General features: G+C 49.8%; 1 protein-coding gene across 3 annotated transcripts in view; it reads left to right on the top strand.

The window, feature by feature from the left end:
* Positions 1 to 1,010: 1,010 nt before the first annotated feature.
* The window catches only part of Atp2b4 (ATPase plasma membrane Ca2+ transporting 4), a 104,564-nt gene continuing 93,551 nt past the window's right edge, over positions 1,011 to 12,023 (top strand). For all 3 annotated transcript variants that reach the window (XM_006993217.4, XM_015986746.3, XM_006993216.4), the window contains exon 1: positions 1,011 to 1,384. The gene's annotated coding sequence lies outside the window, so the exon portion shown is untranslated. The remainder of the gene's footprint in view (positions 1,385 to 12,023) is intronic.

The raw sequence follows: 12,023 nt of genomic DNA, 5'->3' as shown, positions 1-12,023 counted from the left end.
TGAGCCAGCTGATGGTGCATGTTTGTACTTGAAAGCCGTAAGGTTCCATGCGAAAGCTATGGGTGGCACTGTTGCACAATGCTGGTGGGTGTGTGGCACGGGGGTGTGATTAACAGTTTATAGGCTGTGTCTAAGTGTGTACGGGTGTCTCCGTGCGTACAGTCTAGAATGGAAATGTGTGGCACCGTATGACACAGGGGTAGAAAAGCACACAGGCTCTGGGATGGGTCTGGCTTGCCCTTGAATCCTGGCTGTCATTAACCAGACAACCAGTAACCTTGAGCAAGTCACTCAATCTTTAATTTCCTCAACCGTGAAACAAAGACAGTAATGAGTACCTTTTGAGACTGCCAGTAGGGCTAGAAGCGATATCGTAGATGCAAAGGCTTGGGTGTACAGCCCACACACAGGCAAGCAGCCGTTCTGTGCCCCGTGGACATGCCTTTGGTTGGATGCACAAGCAAGAGAGAACAAGATGTGGCCTGCGCCTGAAGGGTGAGGGGGCACATATGTGTATGGGCACCCTGAGCAATTGCTTCTTCTTTGCCGGTGAACCCCCAGTTCAGACGGGGTCACTAGGTGCCCAGAGCCTCCTGAGGTTTCTTGGTCCTGAGTGTAAATCAGCATGAGATTGAGAGGTCTGGAGGAGCAGCAGGAAGCAGAAAGGCTTGCAGACGCTTCCTTTATTTCCCCTCCACACAGCAACGGTTGAAGACCGCTGCCCACATCCACTCCCACCTCCACCCATACCCACCCTTGCTCTGCTCTCCTTTCAACAAGTAAGAACCAGAGCTGGGGGAAAGCCAAGAGGGCAGAGGATTCCCCCTAGCCTCCCCCATTCCGCCTTAAGACCGACCAAGGAGCATCATCCCGCCGCGTCTTGCACTCGGGCCACCTTAAGAGCTGAGCAATGCTTTGGCCTCCCGCCAAGCCCCACCCCCGCCGGCTCGCGCTCCGCCCCTTTCTCCTCCCGCTCTGCTGGGGGAGAGCTGGGGAGCCCCAGTCTGGCCGGAGTTGGCTGGAGCTGTTGCCATGACAAGCATTTTCTTAAGGCAGCTCCGCTGTTGAGACCGTCCTAGGCTGGGGGTGGGGTGGGGGCACGAACTTCCTGGGGGACCATCCCTCCGAAGACGGCGAGGTCGGACACCCGCCCAGCTCCCTGCACCCATTTTCTTCCAGGAAGGTCCTTCGCGTGGAAGGGCTGGGGAAGAAGACCCTGCCCACTCCCCCAGCTGTAGCTCCAAGCTGTAGCTCCAAGCCGGCATCACTAGGTGGTTTGCCACTCTGGGGAGAGCGGTGGGTGGTCACCCCACCCTCCTCGGTCCATGGAAACGCGGAGGGAGAGTCCCGCTTGGAGACACCTGAATCTTTGCTAGAAAGAGAGGTAGGTTTGCAGAGAATGAATTGACTCCGGGATTTGCAAACTTTGTTTCTTTCTTTCCTCTCCATGGCTTCTCAAAGTACCCGAATTTCCTCCTGCTCGCAAATTCTGGGAGGGTGGGGTGGTGGAATAGGAGAGAGAGGTGGGGGGAGAAAATGAGAATGATTTCTTCAACACTCTGTTTCTTCCCTGGGTTCTGAAGAATCACATAATCAAACAAGTGATTTCTTTGCGTTTTTCTCTGGATCCTGGGATGGGTGGGGAAATGGAGGGACTGCCTTTTTCTCACCCAAATTAAGCTCTTGGAACAAGTATTTATTCCAGCCGACCCCCATCCGCTCCTGCTCTCCCCCCTCCCCCTTGGCTTGGGAACCAGCTGCAGAATGGAAAACTGTTGCGGAAAAAAATATTTTCCGCGTCTGTTCCCTTTCTCGAAAGCCCCAAAGAGAGATGGGAAAAATAGAACCAAATAAATCTTCAGCGGGAAGGAAGGCCTCAGAGCCAAGGAGGGGGCACACTGGGGGTGTGAGGTGGAGATAGGCTAGGAGAAGTTGGAGGGTGAGACCCGGAGTGCACAAATTACATTTCTCTGGCTTTGCACAGAAACCTCAGCAGTTTCTCTCTGCGGCTTACAAAACATCCTCAGACTTTGACGTCTATAATTAGCTGTGGAAAAAGCTGGGAGTTCCCTCTCACTGCTGTTGTTTGAGTGAGTGTAAGCGTCCAGAACCAACTGTATGAGTGTCTCTGAGGGCACCGCCCCACGCATCCCTGCTTCTGCAGGGAAGGAAGGAGAAGGGGCCCACTGAAAAGTTTGCAGTTTCAAGCCCCAGGCTGTGGGGCTGGCTGGCTTGGGCCTCTGGCATCTTGAGGAGGGTCCCTGAACAGATCTCCGTAAGTGAGAGACACTAAGGCTGGGATTGCCCCCCCTCTTTTTCTTCTCTCCTTGTTTTGGTAGTGGGGTGGTGGCTGGTATCTTTCCCTGAGATGAGTCCAGACTTCTGCTCTGGTCCACCTCTAGAAGAGTGCCTACTTCTTTCCAGCTCGGGGGTGGGGGGATGGGAGGAGGGGCCCAAAAAATCCTGGGAGCAGATAGAGCACGCCCGCCCTGACCGGAGGCATCTCCTTCCTGGTTACTCCTGCAGGACTGGCAATCCCCTCCAGACCTGATGCCGGCCTGCGCTGGCCAGGCTGGGTAGTTGGGGTGTCAGGTGAAGAAATCAGCAGCTGCTGTGATGCTGAGAGAGGGAAGGAGGGGGGGGGCAAACAAATTCCCAATCCGCAGGCCATCTTCTCCTCCAGTTCAGGGTCTGGCAAGGAGTCTTCAGATCCACTCCCTCCATGCTTAACACCCCTACCCACCCATATGAGCACCCCCCTGTTTCTGGCTCTTCCCCCTTGTCTGTAGCCCCCTTACTCTGGGTTATTCCAGGCTGGGATCATCATGGAAAGAGGGCTAAGGGAGAGGAGAATCTCAAAAGAGGACCCTATGATGTGGGCAGGCTAGCTAAGTTATCTTCCGAGGCTATGAGGAAAGCCTCGATTGAGACCCTAGGAAAGAAATAGTTTAAAAGGTAGCCGGGCAAGCCGCCAGCCAGCTCGAGCTTTCCTTTGGAGGTGTTTGGTGATGGATCAGGCTTGTGCCCCTCAGCACTCTACCCTACCTGTGGTCTGACCGACCACAAGAAGAACTGATGCTTTTCTTCTACAAGAAGGGGAGCAGGGAATCCCGGGAGCAGATACTGGTAGATTAAGGATGGCTGCTTTGTGAGGTGCCGGCTTAGCACGCACTAGGGTGCCTTGCTCTAATGGCCCTGAGTCCTGGCTGGGTCTTGGGCAGCTGGGGAGACTGCTTTTCAGCCAGCTGTGCCCCCACCTCTCCCAGCTGTGAGACCCGCAGGGCTGGGAATACTGCAGTAGAATCTAGACCCCCTCCCATCTAGCAGCCTCTGTGACCTGCCCTGCCGCCAGCCTCTCAGCAGCCCGGCTCCACCCTCCTGGCTGGCTTTGCTCTAGTCTGAGTACTCAGAGGAGACATGGCTTAGAGGGAGCAGAGGCTTCCAGCCTTCCGGCCCCTGCCGGTGCCTCAGTCCCTTACCCTCCTGTTTCCCATCTCTGTGTCCCTGGATCCTTGGATCCAAGGTCAAGTTGAAGGGGCTTAGCTTGCCTCGTCCCTCGGATTCCCGGCTTCTAGCACAGCCGGGACAAATAGAGGCACTCTGTCAACACTTACACGGGAAGAACCGGGCAATTTAAATTTAAAAAAAAAATATTTATTGGGGGACAACATCTGGAGGTCAGAGGACAATGTGTTCTCTTTTTCCACCATGTGGGTCCATGGAGAGCAAACTCATCAGAGGCTTCAAGACAGGAGTCCTTACCCCACAGATCCGCCTTGCTCGTCCCAAGGGGTGGAGCAATTGCACCTGAGAATCCATTGCATGGGGAGGTGCAGGAAGGGGCCCCTAATTTACCCTCCGTTCTTTAGCTTCTCCTTGCTCTGGGAAGCGGGCTCACCACAGAAACGGTGGGAGGGAGTGGCTGAGTCAGATTTGTCACATTGCTGTGGTCTTTGATGTCAGAAGAGAATCAAAATGAGGGTACTATGGGTGGGGGAGGGGGCAAACTGAAAACTAAACAGAATCTGCGTAAGTAAGGTGGTATGTGCGAATGAAGGTCGCTGAGCGGGAATGCCAGGGAGCCTTACATCCCACTCTCACTTTCTGGAAGATCTGGAGAGGGAGGGGACTGGAGCTGCCCTGCCCCCACCTATCAGCTGCTCCAGCTGCCACCCGAGACTATTAAGTTGACTTCTCTCGGTACCCGTGGCCCTTTGCTCTTTATTCAGTGCTCTGGGCCACTGGCCCAGCACCCACATTAAGATCCACCAAACTTCTGAAGGAGATGAGGAGTATGTTTATTTGGAGGTGCCTAGGGTCCCAAGAAGCATATTTGACAGTTACCTTACAGGTAATGCGCCACCCTGAGCCTGCCCTTCCTTGGAGGGATATCTGGCAGGCCATCTGTGTTCCTTCCCTACAGGTAACTCCTGCCCACCCAGCCCACTGCCTGCACCCCGGAGGGCTTTGATTCTCTCCATCCCTAATGCCAGGAGGGAGGGAGGGGTGAGGAAGATAGGGTGGGGCAGGCACCCTCTAGATACAATCTAACTGGGCTAAGAGCATTTCTCCACTTTTTTCTCTCTGGGAAATAGATAATATACTCATTGTTTTCAGTTGGCACAGAGTATGTATTTATAGATGCCATGTTTTGATATATGTACATACTATATAATGTTCAATTCAGATCTCAAACATTTATCATTTCCTTGTGGTTAAAAAAAAATTCAAAGGTGTTTCCTTGCAGATTGGCGTGAACAGCATGCTATCACTTTCTCCAGTCATATCATAGCACAACAGAATTTATTACTCCTCTCAACTCCAGCTAGGTGGTGTCCATCATCCTGTCTTCATCCCTCCTCCCCAGCCTGGCAACCAATCAGCTTTTCCAGATCCCGCATGAGGTCATCTGCTATTTGTCTTGCTGTGGCTGGCTAGTTTCACTTAGCATAGTGCCCTCCAGCTCCTTCTGTATTGTTGCACATGACAGGTTACCATTCTGCTCATGGCTGATAACATTTTCTTTACCAGTCCATCAGCTGATGGCTACTTTGGTTGTTTTGATTTCTTCACTATTTTGAATAGTGCTGCTGCCATAGACAGAGCAGGCAGATGTCTCTTCTTTATGTTGATTCTATTCCCTCTACATATATACCCAGCAGTGGCATGGCTGGATCATATGGCAGTTCTGTTTTTAATTCTGTTTGTTTGTAGGGTGCTGGGAATCAAGCCTAGAACCTCTTGCTTGCCAGGCAAGTGCTCAGCCACTGGACACTCCAGCTCTATTTTTTACTGTTTTGATGAACCTGACAATGTTTTCCATAATGACTGTATCATTTCCCCTTTCTGTAGGTCATAGACGTGAGTGTGCCCTAGAGTCCAAGGGGGTTGTGTGGAGAGTTTTACACTCTGCTTCCTCTCCCAGCATCTCTGTCACCTCTTTCCCTGGGATGAGCCGCTCTCGTCCCACTGATCTATTTTCTTCAAACATGTTCCAAAAGAAATGACGAGGACTCTCTTCTGCCTCCTCCTTAAGTGACTTCAGCCCACGTACACTCGGTGGGAACCAAGGAAGAGAGAAGCCAGGAAGGAACTAGTTAGAGTCAGAGCGACGGCTCCTGGTCAGAGAAGTGTCCGTTGTTGAGTATGGAGTGGGGAGAGAAGGGAAAGGAGAGGAAAGGGGAGGAGGACATAGGCCCCCAGGAACTGGGTCCCCAGCTCTCGGCCACTGCTCTCAGTCCGCCCTCTCTCAGCCTGTCATGTCAGCCCCGGCCCTCTTCTCCTGGCTCACCACGTTTCATACACAAATCCCAACGATATGGGAAAATGAACTGGCAGGGCATCAGCAAGCCACCTTCTCTCCGCCTTCCTGCCATCACTTAGGGTGGGCACTGGCGCTGAGGTGGTGTACTGACTGCTAGACGTGTCTGGGACTCTGCCTGGGTTCAAAGAAGCTCAGCTCAAGGGGCTACAGTGAGGTCCATTAGTTTGTAGAACCAGTGTCAGGAGGACAAAGTAGTACAGCCCCCAGAGGGAAGATGCCGCATACACATTTACACAGCAGCTTGAGTCATTACCCCAAAGATGCGTACCCACAAATAAACATGCGTGCCTAAGGCAAGTCAAGGTGTATTTGTAGTAGAAACCATTGCGAATTGTCCTGCTGCCCATCCTGAAGGGCACAGCCAACGCTGGGTATGATGGTGTATACCTATAATCCCAGCACTTGGGAGGCTGAGGCAGGAGAAGTACTGTGAATGAGAGGCCAGTCCACAGTGCACAGCAAAACCTTGTCTCAAAAAAGAGAAAGGTGAGTTGGGCGTGGTGGTGCACGCCTCTAATCCCAGCACTGGGGAGGCAGGGGCAGGAGGATCTACAGGCAAGTTCTAGGGCAGCCGGGGCTACACAGAGAAACCCTGTCTCAAAATACCAGAGAGAGAGAGAGAGAGAGGTGCATGTGCACATACTTGCCTATGTGCATACACACACAAATAATAAATTCAAAATAAGAAAATGGTTCCCTATAGGAGGCCGATGAGGTGACAGGAAGTGAGGCATTTTTGGTGATGCTTTTTCCGACAGTTTTGATTAAAATACTTATTTCAACAATTAAATTAGGTGCAAAAAAAAAAAAAAAACCCTAAATCTGACTACAATAGAAAAACTGACTAATGGAGTAACAATTTCATTACAAAGGATTAAGTAAAAACTTTAAGGGCTTTTTTTTTTTTTTTGAGACAAGTTTAGACCGGTTTTAAACTTCTGCCTTGTCCTCAGGAGTCCTGGAGTTGTAGCCCATGTGCCACTACATCCGGCTAATTAATTTGCTTTTCAGTGTCAATGCTCTGACTCTGTATTCTTGGTGGAATATATAGTCTAAGAATTGAGAGAAACTTCGGACTGTGCTTCATAGGTATGCTGTGAGTCACGATCTCGGTGTCCCGAACAGAAAACCATTCTGCTGGTAGAGGGCGTGTGGGGTGCGTATCTGTGCTTGGAACTTAGATGTCTAAGGTCGGGGTCTGAGTATGGAACAGAGAAGAGCATGGATGGAGAAGGTGGGGAAGCACTGGGTTCTTTGCTTCTTCGTCTATTTTGTTGATCTGTCCACCAAAGGCATTTAGAAGCGAAGCTACATCCAGTGCCGGATTTTTATTTATTCATTCATTTTTATTGCGTGCGTGTGTGTGTGTGTGTGTGTGTGTGTGTGTGTGTGTGTGTACGAGATGTATGGGGAGAGGGTTCATGTGTGAGGGGGTGGTCAGAGAACAACTTCATGGAGCCCAAGGATAGGATTCAGTTTGCCAGTCTGGCACAGCAAGTGCCTTTACCTGCTGAGCCATCCTGTCAGCCCCTGGATTTTTATTTCTGGGTACCATGTCCCCTGTTAGACGCCAGCATCACTTGGCTGTTGTCAGGTCTGAGAGTGGCCAAGGACAGTGAACTGTGTTGTGGCGGGAAGCTGGGGCACACTCATGACAAAGAACACAGGAGACTGCATACGGGGCCTTTGCAGTGATGTGAGACACCAAGAAACCAATCAGAGAAGCAGCCCGTGCGATAAAAGGGACTTCACGAGTCCAGTCTAACAGCAGAAGGGGCAGGGAAGAGCCGGAAGGGGGAACCCCTTCACAGAAATGCCCGCTGACAAGGGGGAACCCCTTCACAGAAATGCCCGCTAACCAGATGCAGCAGACATGTCGGAACTCTTTACATTTCAATTTGGCCTAGCCTGGCGACTGCCAGGGAGACTGAGGCAGGAGGATCACAAGTTCAAGGCCTGACTGATAACTTAGAAAGGCCTTGTCTCAAAATAAAAATCTTAAAAAAATAGCCGGGCGGTGGTGGCGCACGCCTTTAATCCCAGCACTCGGGAGGCAGAGCCAGGCGGATCTCTGTGAGTTCGAGGCCAGCCTGGGCTACCAAGTGAGCTCCAGGAAAGGCGCAAAGCTACGCAGAGAAACCCTGTCTCAAAAAAAAAAAAAAAAATCTTAAAAAAAAATTGCTTAGAATTTAGCTTAATGGTAGATCACTTGCCTAGGACCTACCAAGCCTTGGTTCAGCCTTTTATGGCACAGCAGATAGGCTTATTTAAATAAGCATGTTTATTTATTTAGCTGGGCCTGGTGGCAGATGCCTGCAACCTCAGTTACTCACTACACTATAGGGTGGTGTCTTAGTGAAGGTTTCTGTTGCTGTGAAGAGACACCATGACCACGACAACTCTTATAAAGGAACACATTTCATTGGGGCTGGCTTGCTGCTCAGAGTTTAGTCCTTTATCATCATGGCAGTATGCAGGCAGACATGGGTGCTGGAGAAGGAGCTGAGAGTTCTACATCTGGATCTGCAGGAAGCAGGAAGAGAGAGTGAGCCTGGCTTGAGCTTCTGAAACCTCAAAACCCCTCAGTGACACACTTCCTCCAACAAGGCCACACCTCCTAATAGTGCCACTCTCTAGTGGCCAAGCATTCAAACACATGAGTCTTTGGGGGCCATTCCTATTCAAACCACCAGAGGTGGTGAGTTCATAGCCAGGCTGGGCTATATCGTGAGGTTCTAACTCAAAATTGTTTAAATTTTTATTTTTAATTTAATTTTATTTTGTGATAAGGTCTTACTTTGTAGCCCTGGCTAGTTTGGATCTCACTAATGTAGACCTCAAACTCACAGAGATTCACCTGCCTCTGCCTTCTGAGTGCTGGGATTACAAGTATGTGCCACCATACCTGCCCTTAAGTTTGATTTTTATTTGAAAAATAATCATATATGGAATAAACATTGTGATATCTTGATATATATTATGAAATAAGTAAATTAAGATGACTAACATATCCAGGACCACATATTTATCTTTTCAATGTTGTGGTATGAGCACTTAAAGTCTATTCTCTTAGCAGTTTTGAAATATGTTTTATAATTAACTGTAGTCTCTACACTCAACAACAGATCACAAAGTCTTATTCCTTCTCACTGAAACTTTTTATCTCTTGGCCAATATCTCCCAACCTGCCTTTTCCTTCAGAGAATCCCCAACAATAAGCTGATTCAGGCTGAGGTCATTAGCAGTTGATAAAATCATTGAGCGGGGAGGAGGGAGCACTATTAGATAAAAGGTTGGTCCCAGCATGCATTGCAGAGTGACTGGCCCAACAGAAATGGCTTTTTCACAGTTCTGAAGGTCTAAGGCCAGACACCGGCAAACCAGGAGGCAGGGAGGCAGGTGAGGGCCACTTCCTGATTAGGCCATTTTCTCCATGTATCCAGGAGATGGGGCGAGACAGAGACCACGGAGCTCGCTTGTGTCTCTTCAGAAGACACTAACCCTATTCGCCAGGCTCCTGCCCTCCGATGTCGCGTGCCGTCGCTTTTGAGGATTTAACTTCTATGAATTTGGGGCCACAGGAGCATTCAGTCCGTGGCACAACAGCTCACCTCACAGATGCTCTTCACCTAAGCGTGCACTTGTCACCTTAATAAGTAATCAAGCATGCTCAACCCCCAGACAGGAAATCTTCCCTGAGCCTTGCAGTAGGAATTCCAACCACAGTCTGTGGTCTAGTCGAAACTGCTTAGCCAGATCTAGTTTCAAAGAGGTGACAGGAACATCTAAGGTGGGGGTCATGCTAATGGGCAGCTAAGACACTTCAAAAAAAAAGAATGTCACAAAAACAAAAGTTGGTGGTGGTGGGGGGGGCTGACAAACTGTCCGGGGGGGAAGGAGTGGGTGCCTGCCACCCAAGCTGGGGACTGGAGTCAGTCTCTGGGGCACACGGGGTGGGAGAAGAGAACCACTGCTTGAAGTTGACCCAGACTTCCACATGTGCACGCCCACACACAAAGTGTGTCAGTGAATGAAAAGAACGCTGTTGCTACAAAAGGCTGGAGGTGGAACCCAGCGTAGATTAAAAGAAACAAAAGAAGAGCTGGAGAGGCAGGTGATTGATTAAGAAGACTTTCTGCTCCCTGCTCCAGTAAAGAACCCAGGTTCAGTTCCCAACACCAACATCCGATGGCGTACAGCCTCCTGTAACTTCAGTTCCAGGATGCATAACACCTTCTGGCCTCTGGGGAGACTCTTATGTATGTTGCACTCATGAATAAAACACAAATCTTTTAAAATAAGAACATGGGAGAAATACAAGAGACAGTCTATCCATGTACAATATATGAATTTTGATCTTTTTTTTCCCTAATTTTTTAAAGCCTTGGTATCTGTGTGTATGTGTGTTCTCAAGAGTGCATTTTTGGCATGTGTGTGGAAGTCAGACATCGTGGGAATTGTTTCTCTCCTTATGTCATGTGGGCACCAGGGATCAGACTCGGGCCATCAGGCTCGGTGGCAAGTACCCTTCCCTAATGAGCATCTCACTGGCCCAATGTATACATTTTAAAAATTAATTTTATATCTCTATTTCCTTTAAGTAGAGGAACGTTTTGCTTTGCGTGCATGTCTGCTAGTCTCGTGTATGCCTGGTCCCTGTGGAGGTCAGAAGAGGGTATCAGATCCCCTAGAACAGGGGTTACAGGCAGCTGTAAGCCACTGTGTGGGCACTGGGAGTCAAACTTGGTCCTCTGCAAGAGCAACCAGTGCTCTTAACCACTGAGCCATCTCTCCAATTCCAATGTATAACTTTTAATTGCATAGGGTGGGGATTGTATATTGCAATAGACATCCTGGGACAATTGGGAATATTTTAGTCTAGATATTAGGTAATATGTAATTATATTTTTTTAGATTTTTAAAGTGGTAATATGGTTTTATGCGGTAGTATCCTTTTATGCAATTTTTTTTCATGGTTTCGAGACAGGGTTTCTCTGTGTAGCTTTGCGCCTTTCCTGGATCTCGCTCTGTAGACCAGGCTGGCCTTGAACTCACAGAGATCTGCCTGGCTCTGCCTCCCGAGTTGGGATTAAAGGCGTGCGCAGCAGCCGCCGCCGCCGCCGCCGCCACCACCACCTGGCCTTATGCAAAATATTTAAGGGAACATGTTTGTAAGTTATTTTCAAATGGTTCAGCAAAGGTGTGTGTGCAAGCACACACACACACTAAAGGAGAAGACAATGGTGACTTTGGTACGTCTGCTGAGGATAAGACTTCTTCCTTAGTGTGTATAGAGCCCAAAGTCCACCCCTAATGCCATGAGAAAACCAGACAAAAACAATGGATGTCTGTAGAGTCGATTGTTGTTCAGTTTGTGTAGTTTTCTGTCTTGTTTTTTTTTTTTTTTTTCTTTTCAGTATTTCAGGTGTGATATATTTAACAGTCTAAGATAGGGAGAGACCTGAATATCAGCAAGGCCAGAAAGGGGTCCTAGATTCCTAGCCTCCTGCCCCATCTTCCCTAAGCAGCCAGCAGGGACTTCCCACACAGTTACTTCCCTTAGGTCCTCCCTGCCCCTCCCAGTCGGGTAAGTAGACCAGTGGGCCAAACAGTGCGCAGGGGAAGCGATGACACTCTGCCTTGGCCTAGAGGAAGCCTAGGGACTAGAGGCTTCACCATCTGAGGAGGGTCCCCGGTTCTAAGAGGAAGAACGTGCCCACCACCCCAAAGCTGTCTCCTCGTTTGACCCCTTCACATATTCTAATAAGGTGATTCTGAGGGAACCTGCTCTGTGTGCTCAGAGCCTTGGTCCCTGAGCTAAGCATGGTCTTCCAGACTCTCCTTGCTGGGGACAGTATACCCGGCTGCATTGCCAGTGACCCAAACCACAGTGTGGTCAGCCCTGCCTTCCCAGCCTGGTCCTGGCTCTGGAGAGATCCAGTTTCTGGGGCTGCTCATCTTTCTGTCCCTGGAAAGCCAGGGCTAGACCCAGTGCCCCTGGGGCTCTTTTCGCATAGGAAAGGGCTATTGATCCCGCCTTCAATTCCTCTTCAATTCCTCTTCTGTCTTTTCGGGAGCCTGGGGGGAGCAGGAGCCAGGAAGCTGAAAATGAGCAGACAGGGAGGGGTTTGTTCTAGGAGCCGCTGGGCCTGCCAGAGGAACATAGAGCTAGGCGTCTGTAGACATAGACGGCCTATGA

The sequence above is a fragment of the Peromyscus maniculatus genome, chromosome 11, assembly GCF_049852395.1.
Source record: "Peromyscus maniculatus bairdii isolate BWxNUB_F1_BW_parent chromosome 11, HU_Pman_BW_mat_3.1, whole genome shotgun sequence".
In the NCBI taxonomy this organism is placed as follows: Eukaryota; Metazoa; Chordata; class Mammalia; order Rodentia; family Cricetidae; genus Peromyscus; species Peromyscus maniculatus.
The sequence above is the reverse complement of the archived record's forward strand: the minus strand, read 5'-3'. Positions and strand labels throughout refer to the sequence as shown.